Source organism: Euwallacea fornicatus, chromosome 21 (genome assembly GCF_040115645.1).
Source record: "Euwallacea fornicatus isolate EFF26 chromosome 21, ASM4011564v1, whole genome shotgun sequence".
In the NCBI taxonomy this organism is placed as follows: domain Eukaryota; kingdom Metazoa; phylum Arthropoda; class Insecta; order Coleoptera; family Curculionidae; genus Euwallacea; species Euwallacea fornicatus.
The window spans coordinates 3,064,563-3,081,470 of NC_089561.1; the positions used below are offsets into that span (position 1 = coordinate 3,064,563).

The 16,908-nt window shown below is 36.2% G+C and overlaps 1 protein-coding gene and 1 long non-coding RNA gene across 5 annotated transcripts in view; one reads left to right on the plus strand and one right to left on the minus strand.

Annotated features, from left to right (window-relative positions):
- The first annotated feature begins 920 nt into the window (after nucleotides 1-920).
- The window catches only part of Ten-a (tenascin accessory), a 340,802-nt gene continuing 324,814 nt past the window's right edge, over nucleotides 921-16,908 (plus strand). For 3 of the 4 annotated variants that reach the window (XM_066294415.1, XM_066294418.1, XM_066294419.1), the window contains exon 1: nucleotides 921-1,133. The gene's annotated coding sequence lies outside the window, so the exon portion shown is untranslated. Of the gene's footprint in view, nucleotides 1,134-15,819; nucleotides 15,861-16,908 lie in introns of all 4 variants that reach the window. The other variant, XM_066294416.1, reaches the window with a different exon arrangement.
- The window catches only part of LOC136345821 (uncharacterized), a 49,958-nt gene continuing 35,812 nt past the window's right edge, over nucleotides 2,763-16,908 (minus strand). Inside the window, exons 2-3 of the long non-coding RNA XR_010733210.1 lie at nucleotides 12,924-13,043; nucleotides 2,763-3,014 (exon numbers count right to left, since the gene is read on the minus strand). This is a non-coding gene — a long non-coding RNA (uncharacterized lncRNA). The remainder of the gene's footprint in view (nucleotides 3,015-12,923; nucleotides 13,044-16,908) is intronic.

Consider the following 16,908-nt stretch of genomic DNA (forward strand, 5'->3'; position numbering starts at 1 on the left):
GCAGCTTCGAAATCTGAAAATACTTAGAAAAGCCAAAGACGTTTATTTGAGTGCAGACGTCACCACGTCTACTTGTCTAAATAATTCCCGAATCCACACCATTTCATAACTAAATCCATGCAACATAAGAAGAGCTCATAACCGCTGCAGCGCAATACTAAAATATCAAATATTGCCTCCCATGTCAAATATAGCGCAGAAGAAGAGGAAGGAGAGAGGGTCGCCCCTCCCCCCTCACCACCTTCACCCCTCTTTTCCCAGCAAGAGGAGATTTTAAGAAGTCGATGATGGCACATAGGAAGTCAAATTTTTTATAACAGAAGGCACAGAGGTTACTACCAGTGGAAGAGTTGAGAGTTAGGGGAGGGGCGAATTTTAACGCAAATTGACCTGTTGGGATTGAGCAGTTAAGGTAATTCCAGGTTTCATTTTCTAGTTTTTCCTGATTATTGCCAAAGGTTAGTTTTACGGGCCTGAAATTTATACCCAGCGTACACGCATCATCTACAGATAAACGAATGAGCTCTCACTTCCGATAGGTTGAGTTGAGATTTGTTTTATAGGAGTCTATAAAGTTCGGCATGTATGCCCAAGTGAAGCGTCAACAAAAACGTGTTTTCCCGTCGTTCTTAAAGAGTAACCGTCATGACACACTTTCCTCATTCTCCTCGTTTTACTTTTCATCGCCCTCTCCCTAACGAAATCATAAGCAAAATTCTTATTGCGTGCAACTCGTTTTCATGCATGTTTGCCGTTAGCCCCTGGATCACTTGCCAAAGCAAACCAAAAGAAAAGTACGAATACCGACAAAATGTTGCAGATGGGATCGTCAAATAAACCGGAGAAGAATGAAGAATATGCGCGCCTACGGCGTCACGGAACGACGTCGCGACGTCGCTCAGTCCTCCGAAACCTCCGTGCTAAACCGGACACAGGCGTCGGTCACCCATTCCCGAAGAAATCGCGATGAAATCGTAAATATTCATCTCGGGTTCGTGTTACTTTGAATGCGCCGTTGACATTCTCATTTGGAAAGTACTAAAATAGCCCCAAATACTGATTTAGGTGCGGTGGTGAGTGCGTGGGTTCTGGATGTTTTGTGGATTAGCTCTAGGGTTTTTCGTTTGCTTTTGGTAAGTTAAACTGAAAAAACAACATTAAAAGAATTTGTAGATTAATGAATAGTAGGCGTGAGTATCGATTAAATAATTAATTAAGAGTCAGGGTAAATACATTAGAAAAGTGACAATCAATACGAGTATCCTTGGTTAATAGGATTAATCCATTACTGGCTTCTACTAGGTGTTCGTTGGGCTGTTTTTTAATTTCAGAAAACATTTTGCTGCACGTATGCAAATATTTGCAATCATTTCTGGCATAGTTCTGTCTACAGGAAGGTTAGTTCGTTTGAAAACTTACCACCCCTATCATTTCCCGATTGTAAAATATTTATTAGAAGTCCTGATGTAGTCAGTAATATTTGTGAGTGGCACGAGTAATGGCTTTGAATTTAACTATCCCCAGGCGAAGCCCCAAGTTCCAGAGACAAAGACAAGGAGTATCCTCGTAGGGACATCATTAAAATTATCGGCGAAAATAGAACATTGGTAGTTGAACTTGATTTTTTTTCAAATAACCAAATTTACCATTTTGTTATTCATGTTTAAACTAAAATTTTTGAATTGAGAGCAATCAATGCTTCAAAATTGGCTTTAGTTTCTCTTTGCTCGTCTGCATATCGCCAATCTCAACATTTGAGCTTGGAAAAATCATTAAAAACCGGTATGTTTGAAACTCGGATGTAGCCACTTGGAAAATTGTAAATGCATATTATCCAACCATTCGTAATTCATTTTAATGGAAAATCATTAACAAATAAACTGTAACTAAAAAACTATTCCTTCTGTTTAATATTTTCATCGATAATGTCTCTGGGATGCTTCGCTTCCTGAGAGTTAAGTTTAATGCCATTATTCATCCCCCTTAAAAATATAGTTGGCGAGTGTTTCAGTATTTTTCTCAAATTTTCATAATCCAGAGCTGGCAGAGGCGGTAAGTTTTTAAATGATCGGCCTCTAGATCCTCGATAATTTGTACCTAATCTACGAAATCACGATCGAGCTTTACTCACATTTCGAGTAATCGATGAATTTTGGGATTCGTATTTATTTTTTTCTTTAGGCGCATACGAGTATTAATGTTTATCAAGAATTCAACATTTATTTTTCGGAGATTTCTTTCAACTGCTATTTTAGTTCAAGTAATTTTTTAATATTAGCGTATGTTTTCCTGAATTCTACAAAAATTTAATCCAAGAATAATGATAAATCCGAAATGCATTACTTTTATTTATAATATTCAGTATTATTAGAGTTACGCTTAGATCTGCGTTGTGTATTTACCTTTGCGAGTCGTAAGGTAGGTATTTGCTTGATTTAAATATGTAAGAGCCCCTCGACTCTTCGTTATTTGGCTTTTGTGGAGTCTTAAATTGTCTCTGACCATATTTACGATATTACAAAAAGACATTTTTATTCCTACCGTATGGCTTTCAACATTTTTCACAAATGGAGTCAACAAATGGGCATAAAGTGCAAAAAAGATTGTGTCAGCATATAGGCTAAACAACCGCTCGGAGTGCGTGATAGATACTCAGGCATAAGTATACTTGGAATGGATCCATGTCTCAAAAAGGGTTTTCGAAAAAATAAAAAAAAGAGATGACGATAGACCCATTATCACTTAAAAAATAACAATATAAACCATTATAAATCTGATGTATTATATGTTTGAACTGTATGGAAGTCGCAATTAAAATTCCGCAACAACTGTTGTTATTATTTGAGGAAATATTCGTTGAGCTTCTTGAGTAATTTTATGTCTTAGCTCTTCTCTGTAGTGTTGGGCCCATTTGGATGCCCCTCATGTTTCGGATAACCGCACAAAAAAAGTTAATAGGGAAGAGGTCAGGCGGTCTAGCAGGTCAGTCTAGTTGCACCCTCCGTCCAATCCATCTAAAAAAAATGTACTGAATTTCTCGAAGAACTCAAAAACGTCACGATATGTATGTCCATAAGAAAAAAGTGAAAAAGTATATTTATCTACTATATGGATAATCCTGTATCCATGTCCATTACGTCAAAAAATGCACAAATGAAAACAATATTTGACGTGTTCCAGCATTTTCATGAAAAATATTTCCTTCAATTTTTAACGAATTTATGCAGGACTTATGGTCCTCTATGTATAAACAAAAAGCGATTTATCGTGTTTTTTCTTTTCCAGTTGCTATTAAGCCTCCATCATAACAGAGATGCTTCATAAATTTCATATCGCGTCCCGAAATAACCCAGCTCCATTATAATCGTTCCAGGCAAATCAGTTTTCTCAGTTCGCAGTTCACACGCAATGCCCCAAGGACTCGCTCTTTCCGGGTAAAGTTTATCTAATTAGATTATCTGACGATCAAAATATTTGACCGGCCTGGCCAGTTCGCCTATAGATTTATTTGTTCTGCATCAAAGCTCCAGATTAGCGGAGACAGTAAACCAAGTTTGGCAGTTGAAATCTACGCAATAAATTGGTAATTTCTAAACTTTGAAACTATGGAATTTCTCCGCATAAAAGGACCATTTCGAATGCATGCACGTTTCAAAATGTCAACAAGGCTCTTGCATTGAATCGAAAAAATGTGCACATCCGTCGGGAAAGTCGATAACCATTTTCCGCCAGAATTCACAACTCCTAAATTTCAAATGAGGGCGTTATGTCAAGCTGAATGAACTTCTTTTAAGGAAAAAGCTTTCGCCATGCCACACAATATTCTTTCTGTAAAATACAATATAAAGTCGAATTCTCGCGCGACAGGCATTTAGTATTCTCTGCGGAGGTGGGACCCAAAAATTCAATATGGAGGGCTCCTTATTTTACCTCTTATTTTATTAAAGTACTTTTGAGAGCTTCGAGGGCCGAGAATAAAACGATTTTAAACGAAATAATCTGCGGCCGTTCTTCACCCCAGAACTTAATGTTACGCCTGAGTGTGGACCTGAGCTAAAATTTAATAGCAAAGCTTTCAATCAATGGGCGCTAGTAAACATGTGAGATCAGAGCTTTCCATTACATTTTTTTATCTTTAATTTACTTTTAAATATTTAAAATTTTAAATTCACTTTATTATTATCCTTTATTATGGGTTCTATGATGCAGAAGAGACAAACACCATCGGAGGCTCAATTAAACAACACGGAACGAGGCAATTCCATTTTCCAATGGCCGGGAAATGCACATATTTTCGGTAATGTAAAGCCCTCAACGGGGACCACATCAGAATAAGGAATGTTCTCATTGTCATTTGGAAAATTGACTGCTGAAACTTTATAGCATTTCTGTTGCTATTTTGGGTCATTTCCTTCATGCAAAGTCATTGAATCGCGAGATTTCATTGTCCACACATCATTATTTTGGTACTATAATAGATTTCCAAATTTAATCTGTTTTCTTTGGCTTAAAGTTTAACAGCATATGGTGTACTTGCAACTAACTATAAAAATATCATCATTCTCGATCACTCCGATCACTGGACAATTATTAACGTTCCTCGACATTTCTCACATTTTCGTCTCTAAACCGGGGTCGTTTTGTTCTTTTTTACATGACATGCAACTAAAATTTATAAATTAATGACGATATTCCAGAAACAAGAATTGGAAATATTAATCACGATAAAAACGAACTGTTTCATTATCGTGTTGTCCGCAAATTAAGCGACATCATGCAAAGTCCAACGCTAAAGTCTCGACAAGCGGACAAATGACATAGATTATAACTATCTTGGGTCAAGTTTGGGGTTTACATTGATTATTTACATTCAGGATCATCAGTTTTTTTCTCAGTTTAAAGCAAGCAATGAGAGGGATAAAATTTTCTTTAGGCACCGTCTTACTTAGAGCACTATATACAGAGTGTTCCTGAACTCCCTAGGCAAACTTCAGGAGGTGATCCTACCAGGTATACCGGTATGAAGTGAGCGTCAGAATATAAATGTCTCGATAAAGGGCATTTGTTGTAAACAAACCTTTTTTTGTTTGCTTGGGTGGTATGCAAATTGACAAACATATTTAGTACAAATCAAGTCCTTGAACAAATAACAATATATTATTTCATTGTGCCAAAAATGTCGAATTTTGCACCACAAAATGATGATTTGCGGAAAGCATTAATTTTTTGCTTTCATTTGAAGAAAAGTGCTGCAGAGTCGCATCGAATGCTTGTCGAGGCATATGGTGGTTATGCTTTATGAGAAGCAACATGCAAAAGATGGTTTCAGCGATTCAGAAATAACAATGTTGATGTGCAAAATGAAGAACGTGGCAGACCACCAAAAAAGTTTGAAGACGCCGAACTGCAATCAATATTGGATGAAGATGACACTTTAAGTCAAAAGCAAATGGCAGAAATGTTAAATGTTGTACAACAAACAATTTCTGATCGTTTCAAAGCTATGGGAAAGATCCAAAAGTGTGGAAAATGGGTGCCGCATGAATTTAATGAAAGACAGATGGAGAACCGAAAAAACACCTGTGAAATTTTGCTTTAAAGGCACGAAAAAAAATCAGTTTTGCATCGAATTGTTACTGGAGATGAAAAATGGAATTTTTTTCAAGATCCTAAACGGAAAAAATCATAGGTTGATTGGGGACAACCATCAACATCGACTACAAAATCCGATCGATTCGGCAAGAAGGCAATGCTGTGTGTTAGGTGGGATCAGAAAGGTGCGGTGCACCACGAGCTTTTAAAACCTGGTGAAACCGTTAATTCTCTTCGCTACCGAAAACAATTGATTAATTTAAACAGTGCATTGATTGAAAAACGATCAGGATGGGCCAGAAAACACGCTTGCGCCATGACAACGCACCTGCACACAATCAACACCGGTTCAGGACACCGTCAAAACACTTGGCTGGGAGTTGCTACCCCATCCGCCGTATTCACCAGACTTGGCTCCTTCGGACTACCATTTGTTTTCATCGATGGGACACGCATTGGCTGAGCAGCACTTCGATTCCTACGAAGAAGTAGAAAATTGGGTTTGATGCCAAAGAGGCACATTTCTATTGGCGTGGTATCCATAAATTGCCAGAAAGGTGGTCAAAATGTGTAGAAAGCAATGGTCAATATTTTGAATAATTTTTTTTTCTTTCCTTGTTAAAATTGGTGTTTTATATATATACAAAATCTTTATATTTTTACTTATACTTTTAGGTATTGTATAAGCGGGACTAATGCAGGGGGTAAGAGAATAAGGTATTAGGATAGGGTTTATGTTTGGATTGGTGTTTTATTTTCACAAAATAGCGCTCATTTTATACGGGTAGACCTGGTATACATCAAATGCTACCAAAAATATAAGGTAGAAAATTTCGGAAAACTCTGCCCACTTCGTGGAAATAGCATTTTTTGATCTGTGTTATCTAAATGTCCCCGTATCTTCCTCCGTTTTGTCGCCCCAAAAATTCTAATAGTGCCGTTGGAAAACCACCTAAATTTCTCATTTAAAACAACCATTATGGATTCATTGTATTTACAGTCTGCTGATTTGTCAAAGGCCTTTCAGGGTCTTCTTTGTTGTTAAATTTTCAACTGTCCATTGCTCTAAAAGATTCTCCATCTTATACCATTTCACACCTCATGAAAAAGATCTACAACCAAGTACCTTTTCACCGTGGTACCGTTGTTTGAGTTTACCTTACTTTTAAAAGAGTGAGGGGGTGTCAGTTATTAAAAATCGGTTACATAAAGAAAAACGGTATTTGTACAAAATTGAGGGTATGTTTAACACACTTGTGCACAAACATAATGTGCACACGGTTGAAGAACATGAGCAAAGAATACGTGGAAGTTGTGTCTAAATAGGTGAAAGGAGAGGAGAGAACAGTCGCGCCATCCGGACCATTCTTCGGAGGTGCATGTTGTGTTTGTGCGAACAAGAGCATTTTGAACAATATTTATAACTTGCAGTATTTTCTATAAAACATTTTTCAATATTTGCGTTAACAGGTTTCTCTGTGCAAGTGGTTCTCAATAAATAACACTCTCCTCACCTTGTTAAGAGTAACTCAAGGTACCACGGTAGAAAGGTACTTTGGTTGTAGATGTTTTTGCGAAATTGTCTAAGATGGGGAATCTTTTGGAGCAATGGCCAGTTGAAAATTTAACAAAAAGAAAGAAGTAACAAATATTTACGCTCGGACCTCCGAAAAGTCAGCAAAGTTCAAACATGATGAACTCGCAATGGTTGTCTAAAATAGGAAATTGCAGTGGCTTTCCAAGAGTACTATTGGAATTTTTGGCGGCAACACGAAAGCAAATAGGGGGGCATTTAGATCGTAAAATACGACAAGTCTCCATAAATTAAAAAATGAAATTTCTTCGAAGGGGATAGAGTTTTCTGAAATATTCTACCATACATTCTTCGTAGCATTATTTGATGTGTAGAATCACTCCCTGAAGTTTACCTAGGTAGCTGTATAGCCAAGATTACCGTGATTTCTTCCAATAATTGTATCTAAAATTTCTTAAATATTGCAGTTTTGTCTGCGCATGTCTAAGTATCTCACTATCAAAATATCAAAATAAAAAAATATTGTACTTTATTGACTTTAGCAACTAAAATTGAATAAAACTCAAGGGCGTAGCGAGAAGAAATTATGAGGCCAAAAATAAACTTCGTTCATTGTATTCGAGGTTCAGATCATTGCTTCTCTCCTGAAACTTGGCGTACGCCATTGGAACTGCATTATTATTATATATATTATTATTTTATAATCAGTGGTGTAGGTATCGCATTGCGAAATTCCGAATGGTATTTTTATGAATCCAAGAGGAGTTGGTTGCAAACTATCAAAATTTTCTTCTCTGCAGGTTTAACAACTATAGTAAAATGCTGTAAACAAAACGTAGACACGAACTTATTCTGCAATTCCATGAACCTCCTCTGCTGTCCGGCTCTCTACTGTTTGGGAAGGATCACTATAATTCCGGAGGCAATAATAGTGACATTCCAGTAGCTATCAAGCCTCTTCCTCGAAACTCAATTTTTCCTTTGTTTATCTGCATTATTCCAAGTTGTTTGCTCCGCTCAATGTTCCCTGGTAGTCAAAGAAAATATATCACTCCTTGTCATTGCTGGTAAAAATCAAATTATGCCCTGCCATCATAAAATTTTGTATAGGAAGCACGTCACGCCATTGCGAAGTCATTCCATTTGAAAGGAAATCGTTGGGCTGACGCAATGTCACACTCATTTCGATTGGAAAACGGTTATTGTGTCACTGGGGTTTGGGTCACAACGATATATTTCCCTCTTTTGAGTAGACCTCCAGAAAGGGGTCAATCAAATTCTTTGCTGCTATGATTGGTGCCGAAAATGGTATGGTATTATGGAAATTTCTATAAATTATGTATTAGAGTTTTTCTTCACAATAAGCCGAATCAATCATAAAGATCAATTATCCTGCTACACTATAGGATATGAATTTCTCATCAATCCTATAAGAAAAAATGATGGATGTCGCCCTTATTATATCAGTCATCCATATATGTACTTCAATCGAGGAAATTCTCTTTAAAATGCATAGAAATGGCGACAGCAAAATAAGGCCTCAAAGGAAGATATTGAATGATACAAAATTGATTCCTGATTGAAACAGCCTCGCGATATGTCCCAGAGATGTTTATTTTCAACTCAATGTTAGGGGGGTGTTTACGCCCTAATTCTCGGCCCCTTCTAACCCCTTCACGTTGAAAGAACTGGGTTAGTATGCATGTAAAACATCTCCAACAAAGAATACGTCACCTAACAATACCTTCATCTCCCCTTGTTACAAGGTAACTTTCTGGACAGAAAATTTATATACAGAGGCCGACTTTCTAAAACTTCTACTGAAAAGGTCGTCCATATATCCTGTCCCTTTGGGGAATTTACGACACCTGAAATTTTATTCCATAAAATGTTTTATATTGGATACGCGCCCCAGGGGATGTTTTTCTAATACGCTTTTTCTTTATATTTTAATCGGAATTTATATTATTCAACCCCCAGGGCTGTTGGCATCATAAAAAGTAATTTTTGTCTTTAAATGAAAATGTCTCGTTTGCAGAGTTTGCTTGGGGGTGGATCTAGTTGAGTAAAAACTTTAAAATATGTTCAATATTGGATCTTCAGGAGAGGATAATCGGCAGAAAATAAAGACTAGCAAAAGTAATTCGATTCAATAAATTAAATAATTATTTCATTGCTATTACTATTTCTTTAATTTCATATTGCTTTGTTGCACGAGGAAACCACAGAAATTTCAATATATTCCAGGTACCGATCTTTCAATCACGTCGATAATTACAGAAATCATGCTTTGTCTTGTTCATAAACTAAGGACGCATCTGCGACATGAGATTTTACTAATTTTTTATAGTTACAATTTATACAAGTCATTATACTACGCCAATGAGGTTAGACACGACGATATATTTTTGTCTCTTCACCCATTCAATAAAACTCATCTCATTGAAATTCACAGACGTATCAGGAGTCTCTTGTTAAGACCGTTTATTAGCCCGGCAACTTTTCCTTGACGAAAATTTACATGAAAACCATGAAACTGGCCAATGCTCTGTCTTTATTTTAATGTCTACACGAACATTACCTTTTTACTAAAATTGCCAATGCCTTTGTGGAAAAAAAAAGTTTGGAAATTCTCAAATTAAAAACCAATTTTTGAAGAACTACTTGGTTTGAATACAGAAGATCAGATTTCGAAGATATTCCGGATACTTCTCACAGAAATTTATTATTTTTCATTTGTAAAGAAGGGCAAGTAGGGAATACCTTCGTGGCGAATTGCCCTCCCCCTTGCAATCAAATATCGCGAAGGAGAACTTATATGACTAAGCAAAACCAAACTGAACAACTCCGCCGTGGTGAGCAATTTTTGCCACTTCAATCTCTTAATTAATGAATGTCCTAAAAAGTGAATTTTGCATTTTTGATTTCTTCAGCACGACATTTGTATTGAAAACTATCAACAGCAGCTCCATTGTTGCAAAACCTGCACAAAGAATTTCATAACATGGACATGCAAATCGACTATTTCCGAAAAGGACCACTCGGTGTGCTTTGTGACTTGGAATAGCAGAATTCACAGTGGCATAGTTCATTTTGTCGTCAATAGTTTACAACCCAGGCAGGGTTTAATTTGTCCGAGAATCATTTATACGGGCAAAACAAAGCTCGTTGCCTTGATTAAAATTTCCTACAACTCCCTTTGTTTTCTTTGTTGGCTTACTACACGTGTTGTGTAACATTCGCGCTTAAATATTAATATCAATGGTCGCTGCACGTCAGGAACATTGGCAGAGATTCATTGGGAAGGCTAAGAAAATAAATCTGGAACAAAGCCTTAGGTAAAAAAAAGTGTTTATACTATTTCGTGCAAATTTTGTTCGGTTAATTTGAATGTGGTTTGACCTGAACTGAAGATGAACATCACTGAGTGTTTCACGTGACTCGATATGCGCCAGAAAGGGAAAAGGCCACAACGTCCCGAGGCCAGCATTAGTACTCTTCACGCAGACCTTATCATATGGCATTTCTAACGGAAAAGTGAAAGGCCGCGTATTGCGAACATTACTCGAAGGTACCTGAGACAAGCGAAATTGAATATGCTGGCTTGGCCTCCACGGTCACCAGACCCATCACCTATCTGACATCTTTGGGAGATGATGAGGCGCCGTTTTCGAAATTCATAAGTAACTCCAAACAATTTGGATAACTCACGACACCATCTTGGGGTTGCATTGAATGAAATGCTCCAGGAGGATATTGATCATTGTTTGCATAGCATACAATGAACGTTACAGGGTGTTCGGATTTGGAGTGTTTTGACAGGAAAATAACTATAAACATACTTACATAATTGAAAATGGTTTATAATGGACATTTTTTTGAAGCCATATCTGACTGTGATTTTCATTTAAAATGAAAACGTTATGTCGGTTTTTGACAAAACGGCATGTTGTAAAAAAAAATTAAGCACGCCACTGCAATCGCATCGGCAAACTGTCTTAAGAATGTTTTTGTTTTACTTCAATATTTTCATAAATAAAAAAAAAAGTTATGAGAAATTTTGCAAATGACCGAAATTTGACAGGCACCCTCTAGCGCAGTGAACTGTAAAAATGTCGAAATACGATTTCCCTCATTAATATTTTTTCATAAATCGAGCTCTTCATATGTGTGCTAGTTTTTCCCTATCTAGCCGGGAAATTGGGGTTTCCTGTCAAAACACTCCAAATCCGAACACCCTGTACATGCTCACATTACTGTACGAGGTAATGTCTATCATTTTTAACTTTTTAATTAATAAATGTTGTGTTTTTTGCTGATACTCTGATCGTTTGATACTTTGATATGAAGCATTATTTTGCCAAAATTGCAAGACTTAATTATTGTTATTACTGGATGGTGCATTTAAAATGAAAGCCAGTGTAGTTCAAATTTCCCCTATAGAGAATTTAGTATTTTACATTTTATCCGATAACTCAGGTTTTATACAAAAAAAAAGAGTATACAGGGTTTGCCTTTAGGAGCTGACACTATCCGTGCATGGTAAATTACAAGTTTCGTGTATTTTTGAAGTTTTTGTTTTTTTTAAGCGGAAGAAACCTGACATAAAAAAAACTAAATATGCGAAGAAAATAAATGTCAAACGACTTGATTATATAAAGGTGCACCGATACATCTATGACCTATGCAATTTTCTTTGATTTACTCAAAAACTATAATTTTTTTTAATAGTTATGATGTAAAGTGTACTTGCTCATTTTTTTACCAATCTAACGATGTAAAAATCATTGTAGGGTACTATTAAAAAAAACAACTTTTTTGGATTTAAAATTTGAAGTTTCAATAAATTTTCTTGAAAAGCTTTATTAAATGTTTTGCTTAACTCTTTTTTTATGAAAATATATTAATTTTTCATTAAATTGAGATTTATTGTATTAATTTATGTCGAACAGTTTTGTAGTTAAATGAGTTTCGGTAAAGTTCTACAAGTGTCGAAAAAGTCATAAAAATTACAATAAATCAATAAATCAAAAACTGCTGAGAAATGGTATTATATTGTATTATGAAACATGTTTATTTGCCAAAAAAAACAATTTTCATTAAAAAAGCTGCCATGTTCCATTAAAACAAAATGAAGTAGGGGTTAGTTTCCGGTTTAACCGGAAGTCATGTCAAGTTGAAAGTGTTTTCACAATGTCAGAGATTTTTCCGAAAACAAAAATACGAACTTCGAAAATACTTTGAACTTGTAATTTTCCGCATGAGAGTTGTGATAGCATCCGAAGACGAACTCTGTATACTCAGGAGCATCTTCTTTAGTTTTCATCAATGACACGCATTAATAGCTTTTTAAAGTTCTTTCACATCATGTAAGTATTTTTCACATTATGGAAAATTTATTAGCCATTTGATCATGTGGTGTAGATTACATGCTCCGACTTAATATTGAACATTAATGGTCGTTATCACGGCAGCCTACCGTATATCAAAATTGGACCAACATCATGGGACTTTCTGCCTGGCTTTATAACCAACATAACTTTTTGGCAATTATTCGACAAACTCCAGAAATGCAATGAAAACGTATATGAACAAGTTTGTTGTTGAAACAGTTTATATGTTGTAGTAACTTTGCAGTTAGTTTGTAATTAGAATATGCAATTATTTGCCTGCAGGCCTTGTTAAGGGTTTGTTAGTTTGATGATTTCAATGGTGTTTGCATAATAATACTGATGAGCAAGTGCGCTGTCCAGTACTAATTTTACTATATTGTTCATGCAATAAAAACTTATATTACCCTGGCAGCTATCGCTGAAGTATTGCTCTAGCAAGAAGTAGAGATGATTCAATGGAAGCCGCAATACTCCTCAGTTGCAGGGGGAGATGATCGAAGATCTGTGTCTCCCTGTTGCAGGCTCTAAAATAAAAAGACATGCTAAAGTCTTTCCTCGATTTTTTATCAGGGACAGTAATTTTTAAGTTGTACATCACACAAAAAGCGTGTCTGTTAAGTTTCAGGTTTCCCAAAAGCAGATATTATGCCGGAGATGATTCACAATCAGTGCAAAATGGAACTTCTGTAAAAAAACTTCTGGAAATCACCCCCAGAGCACGGCATGTTGCTGCAAATGTTTTATTAAGAGCTTGCAAACGCTTGCTAGTTTTAAGTTTGATGTGGACCCAGATAGCCAAGAGTCTATTTTTACTGAAACTGCTAACCACGTCATCACCAATCACTTCTTGGGGCACACTTTCTATGCCACAAACCAGTGGCGTCATCAGCAAAAAAAATCTCCTTGAGGCACTCACAAAAGGGAGATTATTAATACAGAGTAAAAACGGGAGTAGCCTCAGAACAGAATTCCGAGGAAGTTCTAAATTGCCTGGAGAAGTGATCACCCTCCACACACAAACACTTTCTGCCCGTGTTTTACTTTGTACAACCGAAATCAGGGCGAAAGCCACTCGGACCTGTAGATATCTCTTCTCTGAGCGGAGTGGCATGCGTGACGCGGTCGAATGCTTTGGTCACATCGCAAAATACAGCCGCAGCATAATCGCCGACATTCAGCTTCATCATCCGACTTAACGCTCTGTTCCACCTTTCGATGAAAGTTTAGGAGAGCGAAAAATTCAAATTGGAACCTTCAAAGCCGAATCGCAGAATTAATTATTTTTTCACTGATATACCTACTGCACTGTATTAGCGAGTTTGCAAAAACGCGGTCGAACAAAAATCATTTACATAACAATAGTTTTGATTCGAAATGGTGTTCCCATGCAAATAACGTTTAATTAAAGCCAAGTTCCAATTTGGTGGTTGGCTGATTGTTTTAGTAGGGATGTCCGCAGTCCGCGTTGTCCAGGATTTTTGACTTACATAGCCGAAAAATTACATTTGAATCGGACAAAGGAAATTCGAAAAGCATTTTTTTGGCTTTTCAATGAAAGATGATAAAATACCACCAAGTAATTAATAATATTTCGTAACTGAATATCAACCAAACGAAGTTGTTTATTTCATTAGATTAAAGCTGACCGCTACTAATTTCGGACCGAAATTAAATTACTAGAGAAGCAATTTTGAGCACGAAATGTTAATATTAATCAATTATTAATTGAAATTTATAAAAGGAGCATCAGTTCGGTAACATCAAACTAAAATGTTTCCACCTCGAGTTTATGTTTGTCCTGGGAATATTGGACAAACGGAGGACGAATTATTTTATAAATGGCCCGTAATTGACCAAAGAGACGTCTGGTATATTTCGTTTTTAGGATTGCTATGTATGAGCGTTTTTATGGGAAACACAATTATCTTGATGCCAGAAGAATGTGAGCTCGGAAGAAAATAAATTTCAAACCTAATACTCGTACATACCGGATATTGCTCTCCGAGCAGAGCTTTTAGAGAACACCCTTTAGATTCAAATTTTCGTGCAACCATGAAAAATTCAAAAAATACAGCTAAAGCATTTTCTATAATTGGACTTCAAATTAAACAGGAAACAACTCTTTGAAGCAATTTTGGACTGGTTAAACAAATTGCTGGCGAAAATTTATATCCCTACCTTTTTAACGAACCGAATAAAATCAAACAAATATAACAGAATCCGGAGTATGTTATCGGAAATAATAGCCATGCAATATTTATCTAATTTAAATAATACGATTCGCTTTCTGATTTTACATACTCCAGCTATAAAAACTGAATGTAACGTTACAGCCCAATTTAAATGCATGGGCATATTTTTATTAACATAAAACTCGAAATAGAAATATTTATATGTGTTGATACGGGATTCATGCTTTCTATTGGATTAAAATTGTGCTTTGATGAAAGAGTCATCCAGGATATTTACCATTCCATATGAAAAGGCTATCGCCAACTGGAGAGCCAAGATAGCTGGCTAGTACATTTTCCACTAGAATAAAACGTGGAGATGCAAGGTGACTCTCCATAAAATACGGTCTGAAAATATCTGTGCTATTTCCGTATTTCGTCCTTTGACGTACCATTTATATAAAGCTGGACAAACCTTTTGAAACCTTGCTGAAAAGATCGCCATTTATTCTGGCCCTTTCCAGGATGTGTGACACCGAAAATTTTATCGCCCCAAATATGTCTTGTCAGCAAATGCAACTTTTTCTAACTCAATTTGTGGTGTTTCACCATGAGGTTCGCTGTTGGAGATAATGAAGCTAAGACCGAAGCTTAACGATTTGTACGGCGCCTTGAACCAAAAAACTTTTTTTTTATAATTGATACCAGGTCCAGACAAGTCTGGAATTAGTTACTAGAAGCGATAGGTAACAGTCAAATTTTTTTTGGAAAAATTGGGAAATTCCACTTCTGGAGATTAACGAAAAAACTAAGTCCGTGGAGTAATTATGTCCAGAAATTTTCCTGCATTATGATATTTTTCTAAAATTTGGATGAGGACAACATGGTAAGACTTCTGCCTTACTCTGCAATGCGCTGTTCAGTTACGTTATTTTAAGTTACTTTCAGACGTCATTTCCGGAAATTTTCCTCTATATTGACCATTTCCAGAATTTAGAGAATGATAACCTGTCAGGTCTGCTTCCTTATCCAACGACGATCATTTATTTAAGCTACACTAGATATAAGAATTGTAAATGCTTATTCATTTCATGCCTTTCTAAACGTCTTAAATTGCTTTTCTTTACAGAAAGCGAAGGAGAGTTCGCGCATAATTGTTGAGCAATTCAGGTAGGTAGCTTCTAAAAAATATAGATTAATGCAGGGCGTCCCAGGGAAAAGTGTCCACCCTGAATATCATTTCTGTTGTTTGTTAAAAAAAAATACTAAAACACGTCAACTTTGGTAGGGAGGAGGGACATTATTTGGTGAAAAAACTGTTTTCGAAACGTCATTCGCCTACCCCTGGTAACCGCCCGTTTGAAAATTTTAAATTGAAAAAGGGGTTGTGTTATACCTCGTTTGAAATGTAATTTTATTCTGTACATGGTCAAGCTTTTATTTTTTAATTTTGTACGCCAGTCTTATCCAAATTAAACAAAAATGGAATAACTCGATTTTAACCATGACCGTTACCGTAACAAATGCTGAAAGTATACAATTATACTCAAAACGTCTCGACGTCCCAAATGTAGCAATAATAATAAAATTCCATTTAAGATTGATAAACCCAATTTTTTTTCAGGAAAAATCGATATTTTTCGCTACATTTAGCGGATTTAATAGTTCATGGCAAGACCTCACTTTGCAGTTCGTTTCATTTTTAAGTTGATTAAAATGGTTTACACGCCACAAGAGAGAATCGAGATTGCGAGTCTGTATTACAAAACCGATAATTCTGACAAAACGGTATGCCACCCCTGTGTATTTAAGTTGCCATTGAAATTCAATGAGCTCGGTTACGTTCGAAATAAAAAAAAATAAAAAAAGTTGATGGCTCTAATGAGAGGTGATGAAGGCCGTGTCGTGTTTTTGGGACATGTTCAAATGGACGATGGAACGTTTGTATGAAAGATTCTGTCGTTTCAAAAAGTACTGTCCATGGAATTTCAAAAAAGGTAAACTTCCATCCTCATATCATAAAACTCGAAGAGGAATTAAATTACAACGATTTCGACCGTAGATCATAGTTCTGCGAATCTCCTGGTAGCATTGTCATATCTAAACAAACATTTATTTTAACCCAATATTTTTTTATGAATGTTCATTCCATTTAAATGGTGAAATCAAATAGACATAACTGTCGTTACTAGAGCGACGCCAATCCCCACTTGTTCAC